Source organism: Amblyomma mixtum, chromosome 3 (genome assembly GCF_055824585.1).
Source record: "Amblyomma mixtum isolate Tamu chromosome 3, ASM5582458v1, whole genome shotgun sequence".
Taxonomy (NCBI): domain Eukaryota; kingdom Metazoa; phylum Arthropoda; class Arachnida; order Ixodida; family Ixodidae; genus Amblyomma; species Amblyomma mixtum.
The window spans coordinates 85,721,886-85,741,573 of record NC_143014.1 but is presented as its reverse complement, the minus strand read 5'-3'; the positions used below and the strand labels follow the sequence as shown (position 1 = coordinate 85,741,573).

The window sequence follows — 19,688 nt, the reverse complement described above, 5'->3', positions numbered from 1 at the left end:
TTAGTGAGTTTTCCGACCTTTTTCTTAAGAAAGTTCGCAGTGTTATTGATATGGGAGCGCGTCAAGCGCTGCGACAAATTTGTTTTCAAGTTGAATTCTTGGACGATATCAGCTCCTTGAGTAGTGGGGTTGTATTCTCCAATATACTGAGTGCCTAACTCTGTGCTAAGGAAAGCTTTTGCTGCCTCAAAATAGAGACAAATAAAGAAACCAGCGAAAAAATAAACGTAAGAAAAGAAAAAACCTTGAGGATCAGCAGAAACGATCTTAGTGCACTTGGAAAACCGACTTTAGTGTGGCTAGAGAAAAGCCAGCTCAGGTGCTCATCAAAGCCTCGGCAACGCCTTTGGGCGTATAATGAGTGTAGCCTGGCTTCCACACACAACAGGGCCCAAAACGACGCCAGGAAGCACTGCGTTCAAGCAGACGCCCATGCAGAAAAGATCGTGGAGCAAAACAAAAGACGATTCGCAAGTGCTTGCTCCACCATCTTTCTTCTTTTCAACAAAAGATGCGGTTGCTCAAAGAAAAAAAAAATGAACTCGGCGAAATAAATAAAAAGTAAGAAAGGTAGAAACGTTTTGCAGTCAATATTTCTTTTGTTGGCCAGTCGTGGTTCGTGCCAGGCGGCAGTGTCTCTCAGAGGACCTCACTGGTCATATTAGCGCCGCAACGAGGAGAACAAAGCGGCTTGCCTCACTTCCCCGGCCGCGGACGAGGAGAAGGAAGCCGGACACAAAGCGAAAGAAGCAAATTGCCACAGCCGAGAGGGACGGGGAGGAGGCGGTGGGCGGATGGCGGAACGGAAGGCTGGTTTTGAACAATGGAAGCGCGTGCTTGACTGTCTTCAGGCCGGCAGAAACAATGAATAGACTCTGGGCTGAAACGCGGCCAACGTAAATATATAGCAGAAAATACGCCAGCGAGTGAGAAAGGAACGGAGAAGACCGAGCTCGACGAGCAACAGCGGCAGAACGGTGACATGCACACCGCGAGCGCGACAGAAGAAGCCCTCTCTCGACGTGCCCACTCTTTGGTCAGCGCGGAAGCGCACACTGGAGACCAGGAAGTAACAAGTTCCAGCGAGAGTGGGGATAACAGAAGATAAAAAAGTGAGGATAAATGATCCCCGAAATAAAGGGGAAAGAAATCGAAAGCACAATGACGCGGTACGCCCCGCACACAGCATGACTCTTGTGAATTAAGGTGGAAGTAACTCAAATTTAAAAAAAAACACGACTTTTCCCTTAAACGGGAACAAGGCTTCTCAGAAGACTAAGTAACCGTTGTTCTATTTATACACACGAGTTGTAAAACCTCCACACAGTTAGCTTTAAAATTGCTCCCCAGCAAGGAACAAAAAATGTAGCTGGAAGCCACACCGAGCTTCCGGTTCGCAGAAGCCACAGCCAAAGAAAGTAGAAAAAAAAAACACCCTCCTGCAGAGGACAGATGAAAGTAAATGCGCCGAGGCACACTTACAAAGCAGAGCTAATTTTCCAGGTCTGCGCACAGTTTTATAACGTGTTCGTTGCTTCAGAAAGTAACAAGGGAACAATCTAACTACGAGAACTGCTTTTGTTTCAAGCGCGTTTGATAACGAGAGCAGGAAGGTTTGTCTGCGATGCTTCCTTGAACCGAGAGCTTGGGAAGAATAAGGCTTCAGGCTGGCTCTTTTCTAATGCAGTGATACGTATAATATTAGACTGAAAAAAAAAAGAAGGAAATCGCCTTGTGCACAAGCAAAGAAACATACTTCCCTGTCTGAACAGCTGCAAGCGGCTGCGTCAACCAGGATGCTCGTTAGCATACCGTCAGTGACTGCAGCAGGGACGCCAGCTTTGACGCACAGGCTCAAATTCTTGTTACGAAACTATGCTAACCCCGGAATCTATGATCACTTATTCACACTGAAGTTTGACGGAGCCCGTTGAGCATGTTTTGGTGATGCGTACTATAAGCTAGATGACAAGCATTGGGACATAATTTATGTTTCATTTACTTTTGACTAGAAGCAAAGGCACTGGGTTTTCTTGTCGCAGACTTACAAACCGCTGCAAGTAAACTCACTTGCCTCTAGGATGCTGAGAAGCACTCACAAATATGCGCGATTATGTTAAAGGGGCTCTGAAAGGGTCTCTAATAAAGTGGCGCTTTGCCTGAGATGTTAAAGGATGCCGCATAACGAATATTTTCCAGCAAGACTGTTTTTGATGCCCTTTGTAGAAGCTGAGTTATCCGTAGCAAAAATTTGAATTTCAGCTTCTTCGCGCCTTTCCCCCTCCTCTCGTCACTTTTTGCACGCTGAAAGGCCGACGCTCCTCCGCCGGCTCCACCGCCGGGGGCGGAGCTTCCTGACTCGCCGGAGCTGCGCCGCAGTCATGGTAGCTGCCTGACGTCTGAAAGAATCCAACCAATTAACAGCCACCTATGAACCGGTATACGCAAGAGCGTGCGACGGAGGAGGGTTCGAGCATGAAAAAGTTGTCGGAAAGGGCTCGCCAACTTCCGCGCGTGATTGTGGGCTCTCTGCTGCGTGTAAAAGCGTATTATTTGGCTCAGGTGTTCCTTACAAAACAGTGCATTGACTGAGAGAGTTGATGTACTCTCCACAGAAGGTGTTTCAGAGCACCCTAAGGGCCGTTGTGACTGAAAAATTTTAAATTCTCCTTCCAGACACCCTGATGTCGAACATCACTCATAGACAGTACGAAGAATTCATGGTCGTACTCATTTAATTACACCGAATGAAGCATATATGCCTCCGGCAGGTGTACCTGAGCTCTGACAGTCTTCTTCGCAACACGCTGCCAAGCGGGCCTGTAAAAATACCGTTGTCCTTTCTTGCTTGATCCATAGATACACCAGACTAACTGCGCGCGTGAAGGCAGCAGTTTTCTTGCTAGAATGACGTTTGTATGTACATATGCGCCACCTTTCATATCATTCCAAGCTAGCTTGAGTCTGCAGTAGGAAAACTATGTACATCGCCTCTTGCTGTCACGCCTACAAAAACTGCATTACTTCAGAAACGTCTGAGGAAAGACCCTTAACGCCTCAAAACAGAAGTAACCTGGTGGCCGTATTAGTTCGCTCTCTTTTGGCCAAACCTCTGCGGAGAGGTCTTTTACGGTAAAGTGTGCGGCGAGAGGGTCAAAAGAGGAGAGGACGACAGCAGGAAAAAGCGCACGAGAATGAAAAACATTGTCGAAGTTTTGCCTGCAAAATCGTAATTTTCCCCCGAATGATGGCTATATAAGGTGCTCGGCGGCTTCGTTGACTTCGCCAAGTAACGAAAAATAAAAAAAGCGGTTCTGTCTTGGTCTCCTTGTCGCCTCCTACAGACTTCCAACTCCTCCTCCGCGCTCTTGGCACGCTCTCAGCACAAGCGCTTTCAGTAGCGCGTCAGTGGTAGGACTGCAGTGCAGTCGTACGACAAGAAATCTCCAACAAGGCCAACAAGGCCCGATGGCCAGGTGTTCACTGTCGAGGAAATCAAGTCGAAGGAAAAAAAAAACTGATGAACTTTCACGCCTATTTTGACTGCCACCCATTTCCGCTCCTCGTGAGACAAGTCCTTATTAACATAATATGAAATACTATACGCATCTTGTAGTACAGAGCACAGAAAAGTCGCCGTCATCATCATAATCACCACCATCATCATCAGCCTGGCTACGCTCACCGCAGGGCAAAGGGCTCTCCCATGTCTCTCCAAATAACCCTGTCCTTTGCCAGCTGCGGCCACCGTATCCCCGCAAACTTTTTAATCTCATCCGCCCACCTAACTTTCTGCCGCCCCCTGCTACGCTTGCCTTCTCTTGGAATCTACTCCGTTACCCTTAACGACCATCGGTTGTCTTGCCTTCGCATTACGGGCTCTTCCCAAGCCCGTTTCTTGATTTCGACTAGGATGTCATTAACCTCCGTTTGTTCGCTGACCCACTCTGTCCTCTTCCTGTCCCTTAACGTTACACCTATCATTTTCCTTTCCTTAGCGCGCTGCGTTGCCCTTAACTTAAGCTGAACCCTCTTCATTAGCCTCCAAATTTCTGCCCCATAGGTGAGTACCGGTAAGATACAGCTGTTGTATACTTTTCTCTTGAAGGATATTGGTAAACTGCCATTCATGATCTGAGAGAACCTACCATAAGCGCTCCACCCAATTCTTATTCTTGTAGTTATTTCCTTCTCATAGTCCGGATCAGTGGCCACTACCTGTCTTAAGTAGACGTATTCCCTCACCACTTTCAGCACAAAATACTTAGCTGTTCTTCATTCACTCTTAACCCCAACTGTTCCCAATCCAGGCCTCAGAACATCTCCTGTAAACAGGCGGTGAATAGCATTGGCGAGATCGTGTCTCCGTGCCTGACATTCTTCCTTATTGGAATTTTATTGTTGACTTTATGAATGACTATGGTGGCTATGCAGTCGTTATAGATTTCTTCCAGTATTTGCATATGACTCATCTACACCTTGATTCTGCAATGCCTACATAACCGACGATGTTTCCACTGAGTCAAATGCTTTCTCGTAATCAATGAATCAATGAAAGCTATATATAGGGGTTGGCTATATGCTGCGCATTTCATTATTACCTGATTGATAGTGTGAATATGGACTATTGTCGAGTATCCTTTACGAAAGCCTGCCTGATCATTTCGTTGACTGAAGTCAAAAGTGGTCCTAATTCTATTTGCGATTCCCTTAGTAAATACCTTGTAGGCAACGGACAGAAAGCTGATCGGTCTGTAATTTTTCAAGTCCCTGATGCCTTCTTTCTCTTGAACACTAATTACTCTGTGTTGATCATGCGTTATCTTTTATTCATTACTAGAATGCAAATAGTTGGAAAAGACGTTGCGAAAGCGAAAATTTCAGGTTAACTGCAGAACTATCGCCATCAGTCGACATGCTAAAAGCTTGGTGAAGTGTTTGGCTGCCACACGTACGCACACACTCAACAAGGACCGGTTTATGATTCAGCTCGCCAATCTTCCAGCACAAATTCAGAGTTACACGTTCTGCAAGTGCGCAGTTGTTTTTCACAATTTTTTTCTCTCTTTCTTCGAGCCTCCAAAACAGCCCAATGACGCGTCCAATCCCCAGTGGCATAAATAGCATGTATGTAACAAAACGATGAAGCACACATCGAAACAGCGAATGCTTTGAGGGCCCGTCAGGAAATTCTTTGCTTTTTTTGCTGGCCTCTTTTCCCTGTCGGTGGGGCTCGCGTTGTGTGTACTACATGGTCGGCGGCGTCGAGCCAAGGCGGCCGGACGAAGCGGAACGAAGCGCGCCGAATGGCAAAACAAAAGCGGGTACACACAGGCGAGGGGCCGGATACACGGGGCGGTCGAACGCGGCACTGATACGGCCCTTGGCGCCGCGTATGGTGCGTGCCTAGGAGGCTTTAAGGTCAGGACAGATTAATGGAGCGCGTGTGACACCCCGTCAAAAAGGGCTCGTTAATTTCGGCACAATTTGCCTGGCCAGAGCAATTTATTCATCCCTCCAAGACTGGCGCGCCACTCGTAGCACAAGAGTTTCCGCGTCGAAAAGAAGAGGAGCGCAGAGGCGGAGGCGGAACACCGACATGCCCTTGACACAACTGGGACGCGTGCAAACACGGTGCGTCTTGTAAGGGACTCCATGCAGCAGCGGGCGAAGAGCGGCGCTTCAAGGGGGCGGAAAATTATCCTTGGGATTAGCACCGTTCCACGCTCACGTTATGTATGAGCGGTCAGTTAATTCTGCCGCGAGGTTTCCATTAGGATGGAGCTTACCCGTGTGCTAACTGGCAGATGTGCACGCATGAGTCTGGGTCTACTCTTTAGCATAAATACGAGAAAATTAGTGAAGCATTGTATGCCTGAAATTACTCTTCATTTGGATTTAACGGAAAAAGCTTCTAACTTCGGCGTTCCAATCTGTGCCGGCGCGACCGAATTTTTTCTGCTGGCATTGAACAATAGAAAAGATTTCGCTGCTTGCGTTGCCTCCTGCACAACAGAATGGATACACAGAAAACGTGGCTGCATTGCCTGTTCCCTCTATCCCTATAGGCTTTACTCGCGGTTAGTTACAGCATGCGTCAGGGATTGACAGCTTTGCCCAAAACGCGGGCGAATGATTTTGAGCCAACTGCATAAAGCATTTTTACTTCTCTCTAATAACTTGTCAGAATTTGCTGTCGAAGACTCGTCATGGAGCCTTCGGCAGCAAAAAAAGAAAAAAAGAAAGAAACAAGAAGTGCACCATATGAATCTCCAATATACTGCTACCGTCTTATTGCTGAATGTTACTCAGCAGCCTGCGACCACATTGCGGTTGTCGGGCGTAATCCTATTTACGGACGCAAATGATGCGTTTATACGACTGAGGAAAGCCAGGAAGAGAGAAAGTGGTGCGCACGGCACATCCCCTGGTAGAACCAGAGAGAACTGTTTCCGCAACCTGACAGGGACAGTTGTTGAGCGGCCTGAAGGGTTCTGCCTTGCACAATACGCAGTTGGCAACAAAGTTTGACAGGTGCATGCTGTCAAGGAAAGATCACAACCCGTACATATGTGGAGGAAGCATGACCAGGACAGGCCTGGCCTGTCATACGCTGGTCCCACTGGAGCCGCCTGCCTGACGGGCGAGCGTTGAAGTGTTCCAGGTGCTCTGGACTCTCCATTCAAAGCAATGGGCTGAGATGACTGATCACGACATCATGAAATATATGGATGCATCTTAACAATAAGCCCAGTCAGTGTGCTCACGAATTTACACAGTCACAAATTTAGCTCCAACCGAAAATTGGGATCAGCTAACAAGCGTGTCTCTAAAACCTAATTACCCCTTTACTTGTGCGCTTGGAAAGGTTTGTGTACTCGAACACGTTGTGTAGTCAAACTAATACACCAAAAGCGTTGTCACTATAAATACAGGGACACAAAGCCGGATCGCAGAACATGGAAAGAGGACCCTGCGTAAAAAACAAAAAATCTGTTTGTAAAAAATGAGACTCCTAGAAACGCTGAAGGTCCAAAATGAGCTCCAAACATGCATAAGCCTACGTATAAGTCGCAAGGTATGTCCTTGGCTGCATGCTGGCTAGTAAATTTCTGACAGCTTAAATCTAACTCGAATATTTTTCGACATGTTTCTCATTTGAGCCATCCACACACTCGCCTGCCTTGAAAGAAGCTGTCGAAATAAGAACAAGAGGAAGAATGACAAGATTGGCTGTCCGTTATGCATGCGACTTGAGCTACGAAGTGCCCTTGCTTTTCTGGGGTAACGTATTCCTTAGCTCTCACAATGTATCCGGCCCCTTCTCATACAGTCTACCTCGGCTGACTAACATGTTGGTTTAAAATGGTTTTGAAAACACGTGACAGGCGCTACAGCCAGAGCCCGAGTCACGAGAGTACGTATAATGCTATAGTGATGACTTCTTTTTTGTTCCAGCCGTCTCGGGAACTTAGCTCGCTTTGTAAGAACAGGCTTAACACTTGCACACGATGATAAAGCTGAGACGGACCGTGTTTTATGGGAACAAAGTGCAATCAAGCGACATATTTTCGCAATATGGGCCATCTTCTGTAACGCACATACTTAAAAAAATACTTGCGTTGTATAGGTTTGCAATTTGAGACAGTTGTCACAAGAGTAGTGTTTGTGCAGGTTTTAAGAAATGCCACGGGTGGCGCAGATCATCGGATGAAAGTTCTCTTTGTACAAAGTTTATATATTGAAGTTCGACCTTTAAACAAAAATTAAGTCAGCTCTAAAACCTGAAGCAGAAGCTTTGTCAGCTTAATCTACCACTAAACCGAACCTTATAAAGTTCAAAGCATTGAAATTCACAGACAAAATTGATCTCTCCTCGCAGATGTTTTTGTTTTTTAACAAACAAGAAGCGAAAACAATTTAAAGAGAGAAAATAAAAAGACGCCGCGCTCTCTCCTGCTACCAGCAGGCAGAAACGCTATCAGTCGATGTCAAAAACGGGTTGTTTTCGCCAAAGAGCCAGGCCCGCTCACGGTGTCCGCGTCGAGCTGCGAACCTATTGTTCCCGCAACAATCGAGACAATTGGTGGAAGACATTTTTCTTCTTGCTTCGCCGCCGGTGCCCAAAACAAGGCGCAGGCATCGGGCGGGCGGCCGCCGCAGACGGCCCGCTTTTGACCTCAGTCTGCGGCTCGCCGAAGAGGCCACGGCGCCAATATCTCGGCACCCGCTGGCGTCTCGGGACCCGTCGCCGAGCATCGGCGGGGAGCCACAGCGCGCGCTGGGAGCGGCGCGAGACTTGTGCTTCGGGGATACAAGCGAATTAACCTGTCGCGATGCGTTCTGCGCGAAACGTCGCCGGAGCCAAGATGAGGCGCGGACCCACTTTGATAATTCCCCACCCCTTTTTTAGCTGAGTTCGACAGACGCAAAGTTTGTCACTCGATCTCATTTGCATATAGAGTGGATGAGCTGTTTACATTTTAGCCCAGGCGCTTGTCGGGCCGTTTTCGAGTTCCTCCCCCGTCTTTGAAACCCAGTGATTTTCAATCTTGCCGAAGTATCGCCCCGCCGCGATGCATTTCTTCACGCCCATCAAAAAAAAGAAGCGCAGTTCTCTCGCGCCAGCCACGGGCGCCCAAGAAGAAAAGCCCGCAGCAAAGGCGTCAGATGGGTATGCGCTGCGCGGCTGCCAATTTAAATATTCCGCCAGCCTCTGGCTTGCCTCGCAATTTGGAGCCGTTCGTGGCCTGCTCCTTTATTCTTCTTTTCTCTCATTGGTAGCGGAGATTATGACTAGAGACACTAGCAAAAACGACAATGGAGAATTCCGTCCAGGCTAAGGGATCTATCTATGAAATCAGCCAAACGACCTCCCATTGCTGTGCTTTTGAAGAAGTCGATGAGGGCACTGCCGACGTTCTTATGGGCTGCCTATTGAGCTGAGAAAGAAGAAGGCGGCGATGCTGGCGGCGCTGGACAGAGTTCTTTATTGCTGGAAATGTTCCAAGGGCGGACGCTAAGACCTATACACACTTGAGATGTAAGCCTTATGGGCGTAATATTATGCAAGCGCTCGGTAGCGCAGTCGCCCGTGAATTGCGCGCCCCAGTGCAGGTCGTTTGAATTTGAATTATGTACAATACAAAACATCCTGAGTACCAGTCGAATCCCGAATCTGCAGCTGCATTGTTTGGCCGAGCGGTCGTCATACGCGGGGTATGTTGTCGCGCGCGTACCAGTGTGACAGATTAGCTGAAACGAATTCGCTAACTTTTTTAAATGACGAAATATTGTTCGTAAGTTTCAACGACAGAGGTGAAAGTAGTCATTATTGAACTGACCGTTCTCCGAGAGTTCAGCCCGAAACGCAACGAAAAATGCAAAGCCAGTCATTGCACGCGCCTCACAAAACGGTTGGTCTGGCTGCACTTTATTCAGTTTTCAAAAAAATTGCTTACACCTGTCGGGCAGATAAACAGCTCTCAGATACAATGTGGAATGCCTGATTTATTTTACTGAGGCTCTATGCTTCGTCTAGAATAGTCATAAGGTACCTCTTTTCGACCGACGAGGAGGTAAACAGGTACGCTTTAAAAGCGCATGGAATGACCCGTCAGAATTTGGAAGTTATCTCTTTCGCCGCAATGTTTAATTTTATGCCGACTTGACGCTGCTTAGTGCACCTTAATTTAGTGAACATATTTTGACATTATTTTGCTTCTGTAGTACAAGATCATGAGGCGGAATTATGTAGCTGCAGAGATACACTGCACGTAGCTGCCCTATCTTCAATATCTAAAAATCATTACAACTGCAGGTAGATAATCGTTCGTAGTGTAGTTGCTTGAAATCAACATACGGATCTTGAAGACTGGGATACGCGCGCAATATTGCGCGCATGGGCGGCTCAAACCGACTATGTTTCTCAAAACTCGAGAAGTAACAATCGGACGCCATTTATCGTGCCGGAAAAGTAGTAAACTTTCCTTTACTTTGTGGTCCGACTTTTCCTGGGTTAATTTCAAATTGCAAATAATTAACCATAAAGCCTAGTTATAATGTGGGAACAAAACATGCTATTCGGACAAATAAATTTTAAAAGCTGAGTTGAGGCAAGAAAATGTTTACTACTTCACGTTTAATTTTCTGTTCATAACATTTACGCACTTTCATTATTATCTGCATTAGTAATGCATAGCTCGCCTACAGTGACACGGGCTGGAACGAAGTTATGGGGTGAAGGCGCTTAGATGAGAACGCCTAATAGTGGAGACCGTTTTGACTTGGGATTTAGGTTAGCTGCCAGTTTGCACGCAGTACCTACGTTCAGCTGTTTGTTTGCAGAGGAAAAATAGCAACACGGAAGGCAACATCAGGGTTGAAATCGGGCTTGCCCATTTCTTTTTTTTCTCGAAGTGAAGAAACCCAGAGAGACGGGTTTAATCCGAAAAGCCCTAGGAATATACGTGTTTCTTTTTGTTCTGCTTTGCGTCACCGTTCTGTCATCTTTAATCACCATTGCTTTTCAACTGCACTAGCAGTAAATAATGCAAGCGCAGTTACATTCTTGTACTTTCCTCCCTTCCAGGGGTTTCTCTGCCCAATAATTTTCGTTCATGGGCACAATATAAAATAATATAATATAATATAATATAATATAATATAATATAATATAATATAATATAATATAATATAATATAATATAATATAATATAATATAATATAATATAATATAATATAATATAATATAATATAATATAATATAATATAATATAATATAATCTCTAATATTCTATTGTTAAACAAAGGACATAACATCAAAACAATATTGTCGAGTCACACAGCACAATTTAGTATAATTATTGTTACAAACTCAGAGCATTACCCCCGCCAAATGTGTGGTCATTGCTTGTAACTGTAATTTAATGAATCAAGGCAAATATTCCAGCTTTTAATCTTCTAACAAGCGGCGTAAATTCAGGCCAGGCTGAACAGGTTAGCACTGCTAGTGCAGGTTAGTGCACTGGCTGCTTCAGGCTTGACTGTGAAGTCAGTTTTAGGCGAACAAAAATTTCGTAAACGCCTCCTTTCGCTTCAAGCCGTAAAATGCAAGTACGATGTACTATAGAAATTGGAGCCTTTCGCTTAGTTCATCAGCCCAGGTGAAAGATGCCTAGAAAGCGACCAGAACGCCACCCATAGTCACAGCGTTCTTCCGCGAGGTATTCTGACGGATGAAGGAAAATAAAAGACCGCGTAGCACCAATTAAAGGAGGCGGGGACAGTGCTTCCCCGATCTCTCGTTATTTTTTTTTTGCCTGTGTTTCTCGCTGTAACGATGCATCTAAAGTGGGAACCGCGGACATTGCCAAATCGGGTCCCCGAACAGTGGGAACCTGGAGCGCTTCGGCCGAGCTGCAGAGCACAGCGAGGAGCAGCAGGAGTGGCCAGTATGCCCGGCCGCGCCAGTAAAACAGCCAAAGTGGCCGTAAGCTTGAAGGAAAGCGTGGGCCAACGGACGCTCTCTCTGCGCGCCATTGACGCCGCGGTTTCACCGATAACTGGGTGCGCGCGCTCGCCCGGAGGTCGAAATGAAACCGGGAGACGGGAAGGTCGCAGAGAAAGCGAATCCGCGTCGATCGTAAAGTGGAAACAAGAAATAATGGCGCCAAGCGAGTTAACTTTCGCAAGGAGGTAAAAAAGAGAGCGGGGATCGCAAAACCAGGAGCCAATAGAACGGTCGGCGCAGCGCGCTCCTCGCGGACATTACACGAATCGGTCCTTTTAGTTGGTGGAAACAGAGGTCACGGACTCGGGCCTCGGGCGGGCGACGACGGTGGCTGAGTCGCCGGTGTGGTTTTAGTGTCGGGCCGACGGGGCGCGCAGCGCTGCCATCTGGGCGCACGCCGGCACTCAAGCTCAGGCGTTGGTGAATTCGTATTTGCCCGATTGCTGATGCGCTATGCAGTGGCTCGCTGCCTTCCCTTCTCAGAGCTTTGTGGGCCTGAAAGGTGTCGTCGATCTAGAGAGTGAAGGATGATCGAAAAGCCAGAAGGAACGCGGAAGCAAGACGACGAGACTATGAGATGGCTGCTAATCAGCGCTGGTTTATTGGCGCTTGTCTGTTGCCAGCATTACAGTGCTTATTTAAATGAAATGAAACCACACTGTCAGCGTTTTCACAAGGCATTTCGTGCATGTATTAAACGAAAAATAAAAGGTACCGTCCACGCTAAGAAGCTGTCGCTACAGAGTAGCTGATCTCCGGGTACAGCTTCTCCAGTGAATAAAGAAAACAGTATGGACGAGCTCACCCGTGAACACTTCCTATGCGAAAATTTCCATGTTCTTACAAAGGAAGAAGAAGAACAAGAAGAAAAAGGAAAAGGCGAGCTTTGTTTAGGACTGGCATGTTCTGGAGCTCGGCGTTTCTGGCAGGAGCGAAAGCGTTCTTTCAGACAGAACGGTCGGGTTAAATCCGGACGTGACAAAGAGCGCAGAGACCTAATGTGTTGCAGGCTTCCGCTCGAAGGTGGAGGAAGGAAGGGTGCAACGCTATGACAGCGCACAGCGACAGCAACACGAACCGAAGCCGCGGCTTCTGTAATCAAGTGAAAAGAAGTGCGAATACGGAGCCTGCCGAGCGTTCAGCCGCGTGACAGGCAGGAAGGAAGCCCTACTCGAGGCTGCCGACAGCGAGCTGGAGGCGCCGACGAACAAACACGGCCTCCGAAGCAGGCAGAAATAAAAGTGAAAGCTGCGGCGCCGCTGCCGCGAATGCGCCCGCTACGAGCCACAGCTGGGCAGCTCTTCCGATATGCCGGCGGCGCAATGCGTTCGGCGCGTGCCCGCGCACCCAGCGCGCGGGGATCCGCCGCGGAAGAAGGGGCTGCTGCGCTGGAGGCGCGCGCATGCACTCCTCCCAATATTCGCGCGTCGGGGTCCGCAATCCGATCGCCTCCCTCTCCCCATCGCCCCTACTCCTCAAATCGCCCCGCACGCTCGCTTTTGTTTCTCCATGGACCTTTCGCTGACGGCGAAGGACAACGACAGCGCTAAGTCGAAGGCCCCTCCCCTGCGCGGCAGGCGCTTGTCGGCGCTGTTATTAACACGAGCGAAACCAGACGGCGTCGCCGGCCGCGTTGGTTCCGCCGCTTCTGCGCGCTCCCTACGCCCAGCCGCCGTCACGGGACGACGGTTCCTTTCGTCCACGCAAAGCCCTAATGCTTGCTTTTAAAGCTTTAATATCGTGCCTCGATAAAGCGGAGCGCTCTGTATGTGCAAACTACGAAGAGTTCGGCAGGAAATCTGTCGCACCGGCGTGCCTTCATCTCGCCACAAGGTCCTGGGAACATCACGTACTCCCTTTGACAGAGAAAAGGGGTAGGTAGAGTGACGTCTTTCACAGTATCCGCGTTATCCCGGCACGGGCAAACCAAGAGACGCTTGCTAACCTCTACAAACAAAAGAGAGCGCGAGGCTGAGTCGAATTAGCCGGCGTATGAAAATGGGAGAGGAAATCAGCAAAACTTTTGACTTTGCCATCAACCACAGAGCAAAGCACCTGTTGCTGCATATGTTGCGCTGTGCCGCTGCAACTGATAGTATCGCTCTTGTTGCATTTCTTCTTGTTTCAGAAGCTGAGTGGGGCAAGTGGCATCAATTACAATCATTATCATCACCACCAGCGTAGCTACGCGCGCGGAAGGGCAAAGGTATCTCCCATATCTCTCCAATTAACCCTGTCCTGCGCCAGCTGGGACCACCTTACCCCCGCCCCATCGCCACATTTGCCTTCTCTGGTAGTCCGCTCCGTCATCCTAAGGGACCATCGGCTATCTTCTCTTCGCCTTACAAGCACTGCCTATGGCCATTTCTTCTTGAAATTGGCTAGGATATCATCAACTAGCTTTTGTTTCCTGACCCACTCTGTCTTTCTGTAACGTTACAGCTAAATTTTCCTTGCATAGCTCGCTGCGGTGTCCCCAGTTTAATTTCAAGCATTTTTTTCGCCCCCCAAGTTTCTGCCTGATAGCTGATCGTTCAGTGCTCACAAAGTGCAACTATACATACTTTCCTCTTGAGGGAGGGGGGAGGGGGCATCAAGAGAGGGCATTGAAATGCTCTCCCTCTTCTAGGAGCATGGAAGTCGTTTTTATGCAGTTTCACTGCTTTAAGTAATGGGACAACATTATTTTTTTCCCTCTTTCAGTTGTCTCTTATGCACTTCGGCGCCTTCTTGGTAATGCTCTGTTACCTTATTTCTTAAAAAAAAGGGGGCTAGAACGCTTGCTTTCTGTAATAAACAAGCCAACCAAATAATTAATAAAAAGTTTTTTTTCCCCTTTTTTACAACGCATGACGATAAAGAACATGTGAGTGGGTGTGTCTCTCCTCTGAAGAGTAAGCCGCAATTGTGCAGTGATTCAAATTAAACACGTTGGATTTAATCCTTAATTTTCCTCACAGTTGACTGGCGTTGTCACATGCACAACTTTTCGGAACTTCGAGTGGTTTCCCTGAGCAAAAAGACAGCATGCGATTTTTTTGTTTTGTTTGGAGCAGCGAGCTTAGGTTCCCCGCTATGTGGAGTAGTAGTGAATACTGTCACGGTACTTTCTAGGCCAAGAAAGGAAAAAAAAAAAAAGACACGCTTAGAGATGCGCCTTAGGAGTCGATCGAATTTAAGTACTTATCGCTGTCTCCTAAACAAACTCGGCGTGAGACATCGATCTCTTGTGGAAGACGGAAAAGGCACCGAGTCGCCGACTTGTTGGGTGGTACAGATTTTGGTTCCCAGAAGACGCGTGATCGACCCTGAAGTCAGAGAGCTGATACGAGGGTGGGATGTTTTGAGAAGTTCGGATAGGATCTAGATGCGGTCGACCCACTTGTCATGCACTACATCTCAAGAGAGGAGCACGCAAAAACAACAAAAAGGACGCGCCTACGCACTTAAGCAAGGAGGCAATGACTCGGCGGCCGTCGAGCCACCGTCTTAATCTAGCGCCCTTCGAGGTGCGTTACGGCGACGAATTCTAATACCCTGACCTACTCTGGCCAGAGCGCAAGAAGTATAGCGACTCGCAAAAGCCAAGAAGTAGACAAGAGAGCTCGAGTTCCTTGTCGCTGTTTATTTTTTCATTACCATATATGAATGAATAGAAACTAATATAAGTTGGCGGCATGCCTAACAAAACCATAAAGTATAAACGTAAATACAGCGCCGCCAGCATGTGTATACTTCGCGGCGAGTCATGCAGCATTGACTAGGAAAACAGGATCACCGCGTTTAAGGGTAGGCAGCAGAGAACGGACAAAATGCGCCCACGAAACGGGCGTCGTCAGTGAAGCAGGGATGCCGGAACAAAGGACGTAGATCAATCATCGCGCGCATCAAAAAAGAGGCAACAGAATTTCAGTTACTGCGGAACGTATATATTCCGCAGAGCGAGTCGAGGCCGCAGTTTTTTGGCGGGAAAGTAAAATGCGACGCCGGATAAGAACTATATACTGTCTCAAGAGAGAATAGGAAATAGAAAAAAGAGATGGGGACGACGGCGTCACGAAGAACAACCATTTCCTGCCTCACGCGCCGCCAGATAACGGGTCGGCGACGGCAAACGATACACGAACAGTCGGGACACAGTGGTTTCTGTACAAATAGTGCAAGCAATGAGTAAAAAAGGAAACCCTAAGCTGACAGGCGCCCGTATAAGTAAACGCGAAGCACGAGACAAAAAGATAGCGCGGGAAGAAGAGGAAAAAAAAAGTTTAGCCTTGTCTTGGAATGCTAGGAAACTGGGGAAGGGCTTCGTTTTTTTTCTTTTTTTTTTGTTTTTCACCACTCGAGAGACAAGTGGAAAACGAGACAAGCGAGAGAAAAGTGAAAAATGCGGCAAAAGGAAGCGCGCAAGTGGAGAGATGCCCGTGCCTGGAGGAGTCGACGTAACCGGAACGGACAAAAGTCGGGTGGTAACGGTTGCCGGGCTTTATTCTCCGGGGAGTCGGTTTTGCGGCCCGGCGTTTCGACCGGCTTGAGTCCCCCAGCAAGATGACTTGCGCGCACACATGCATTATGGAAAAGGAAGCCAATGTCACAATAGGTACTACGCTGTTTCCAGAGGCGCATGAAACAGGCGGAACGAAGCCAGCAAGCAACAACGGCGGCGCGAAGGCGAAGAGCAGGGCATGACTGACAAGCAGCCCGTGCATCCGCAAACAGCTCAAGCGTGCAATGATGAGGTTGAAATGTCGCCACCCCTTCCAGCGCTTGATGGCACCGCGTACATGAACAGCTCTCCCTGCGCATTCGCAGGCCGATGGGAAGGGATAAGCCCGAGAAAGACACGAAAAGCGCGCAGTCCTGGAGCAGCGGACTGGCGCGTTACGCCACAACACGGCAAGGCCAGGCTTCAACACGCTCAAGATGAGAAGCCGTGCTCGTTGATATTTACTCGCGGCAGTAGTGAGGGAGGGCGCCATATGCGCCACTGCACTGCGCAGGGTTCGCGTCGGGTCACATCCACAACGATGCCTTAATATATACGCTCAGTTTTTTGTTGGAGGGAATAAGGAAATCTCGGCATGTAAAGTTGAAACCATATGGTTGGGGCTAACCAAGTCAAGGGAAATCAGAATTAATCAGAAACCACAATTTAGCTTCCAATTTACATCGCAGTACGTTACTTCTGCGTACCATGTTCATGAGAGAGTTATTACTCATCAGCGTTACTATTGTTGATGAAAGGAACAATTTCCCTCGCCATAAACATCCATGTAATCCACCCAAGTGCAGCCATACGGCGACTAAAGAAAGCTATGGCTGCGCTTGGGTGGATGCTAATGAGAAATTGCTTCGTTATTTCAAGTCTATATACACCACAATGAGGGATTCCCTTGGGGAATACTTTTCATCCTCTAAATACGTTTCGTTTGTTCTTTGACAATTCCGCCCATAATGGCCTCTTCCTTACCCAGAAAAGGCTTTGAATGCAGTTTGAAGATATATTTAAGATTCAGCGTCTACATTCTATGAGTTTAAAGGTTGAACCTCAATGCCATTGCTTATTCCTGAGTAAAACCTCAGTGATTGCTTGTATGGAGTGATCTGTTCCTCACACAGCTTCAGGCTCAATTTGTGCAGAATTTTCTAATTATCAGTTAATTATGATATTATTTTAGCATTGATTTCACCAATAAACATCGCATTAGGGACGACGTCACCAAGTTTATGTTGTTAAACAGCCCTACCTCGCTTCGCTCTCTTCCAAGCGCCGCTAGCGCTGCGGAGCTGTGTACCTCAACGTGCAGCGGCCGTTCGCTCACGACGCTGGAGCAAAATTGATTGTCAAAATCTCTTTTAATCCGTACCAGCAAGACTTTTTTGCGTGAATGTGTTTCATGTGCCGCTGTTAGTTGGCTTTTCGGGCAACTTTAGCGTCCCGCGTAGCACACGTAATCCTGCCGTCGTAGACTGTTGAGAACGGTGCAGTTGTGGCTGCTCATACGCATTCGTTCGCATGACCTCAGGACATTCTGAGCACGATGAGCGAGCAGGACATCATAGGCATATAAGCTTGGCCATATTGGCTAATTAGGGCTGATTTATGTACGCATACGTTAAGCGATGCCAATACGTCATGGGCGCAATTTGCAACAGCGCACTCCTTCATTCGCATTGCCTCCTGGCACAATTTTTCGGCTTTCATCGTGCGTGTACTGTTTATTGCAAAACTGATCACAGAGCCGTTGCTTGCTTTCAGAACGTTTCGCAGAGATTAAGAAATGATTTTCATAGCTATTAATTGCGCGTAGAGCTTCGAATCATTGAAAGCAAAATTATCGCAATGCTCTTTTGAAATAATTTGTCACCTTTAGTCCCTTTTTCAACGCTGCTCAAATAGCGCAGGTAAGGTTACTGAGCGTCGACCGGAAGAGTTTTGTATAGGGATCAATAATTTGCTCGCGAGAAAAAAAATAAGAAGTCATACATTTCCCAAATGATCTGACGCATCTCTCCGCATGACCTGCGTCTCTGGCTGCCTGAATTCGAAACGTTATGCTCAGATTATTGTTTAGAAGAATGCTATGGATTATACAGTTTAGAATTTCTCTGCGGACAGCCATTTTACCCGTCTCACTTTGTTGTGTCAAACGTTCCTGTTTTTTTTTTTTTTTATTTTTACCTGCAAACATGTTTCAGTCCAAAGCACTAGTACATCAACAAGGGGATGTTTGATGTAGAGAAAATGGGCAGAGATTTTTGTGCACAAGCCAGTCTCCAACAGACCGACTCAGTTTCGCTAACCGTGCATGTAAGTCTCCAGCCTTCTTGGAAGGTGGCACAGGAAGGCGTGCGACAGAAAGTGCGCGCCGTGCTTTACTGCCTAAATGCCGCAGGATAAAGTGGCGACATTTAGTCAGTAAAAGTGCCATCCCACAGGGATGGTGAGCTAAAAGAAGCGCCGTAGTGAATAAGTGCGCCACTTACTTAATCTGCGTCGTCGGGGCTCCATGGCTCCGAGCGGGATCCGCCACTGCGCTGTAGGTTTGTACGAAAAGCAGAGACCGTCGGGGAGAGGGACACAACGAGGGCGACGCCGGCGTGCTCAAGCACCTGCGCTGGGGTGGTTTCCCACCCGACAGCGCTTTCCCCGCATCCTCGAAATCATTCACCTGCCTAGAGAAGGAAGGGGCAAGGGAAGGCATTAGTGGGTGGGGCACCACAAAGAGGATCGCATGGCAACCAAAGATGAGCTACTAAGCACAGCCAGCTCTCTATATAAAGGACACGTAGACGCTCGTCAACCCGTGGATCAAAGCCGTATGCCATGGGCATAGCAGAATACTCTTTCAAACAGAAGCACATGCCAGCGCTTATGCTCTTCGGGTCACTTTCATTGCCGCGTATGGAACGTTCCTATCCTCCTAAAGCTGACGCTAATACTTTCCATTGACTCAGACGTCTCCTGTTTGCTTTTAAACAGCCTGAGCTAGAGACCAGTACTTTGTGTTTGTGTGTGTGTGTCGGGCGAGGGGGGGGGGGAGAGGGGGGAGGATTTTACATAGTGAGGAATTTTTCCATAGGAAAACCACGCCGAACCTCGTTTTTCAGCCAAAAAAGTCTAAGAAATATTTGGCTCAGATGGGACCGTCCGCCCAACCGCTCCCTCCAAGAGTGACCGATAAATCCGCCCCTGGCTTGAGTACTCTTTTGAGATCTGTTTGCTCGCGTCAAACACGCGCGACGAGGTCGACTGAACTGATAGCATAGCTAGCGCAACGAGGACCGAACAGCATTTCAATGTCCAGCGTACTGTAAAAAAAAAAAAAAAAAACACTTGTGTAGCCATTCTTGAGCGCGTTAGTGTTTGCATGCACAACTTATAAACTTCCCTGGCTAAAAGGGAAAATTCTAAAAAATATATATATATTACAATCACGCATAACCCACGTGACTGCAGAAAATAAATAAAAAAGATTCGAGCTGTACGCTTTTCACGCAGCATCATCACGAACTGCGCCGATAACGCAACTGCCACGTTTTCTGGCCCCTGATTACATCAGGGCGACAGCTTCATTTCAAGTCGCGTTTGCCACCCCAGAGACTAACGTGTAGACGAACGCTCACGTTTCGAGTGGAGTTATCGCGCAGTAGTTTTTCTCCAAAATTCAAAGCGAGA

General features: G+C 47.7%; 1 protein-coding gene across 1 annotated transcript in view; it reads right to left on the bottom strand.

Annotated features, from left to right (window-relative positions):
* LOC149350828 (neural cell adhesion molecule 1-like) overlaps nt 1-19,688 on the bottom strand; it is a 281,207-nt gene that overhangs the window by 38,994 nt on the left and 222,525 nt on the right. The window contains exon 14 of the mRNA XM_089576941.1: nt 18,497-18,685. The gene's annotated coding sequence lies outside the window, so the exon portion shown is untranslated. The remainder of the gene's footprint in view (nt 1-18,496; nt 18,686-19,688) is intronic.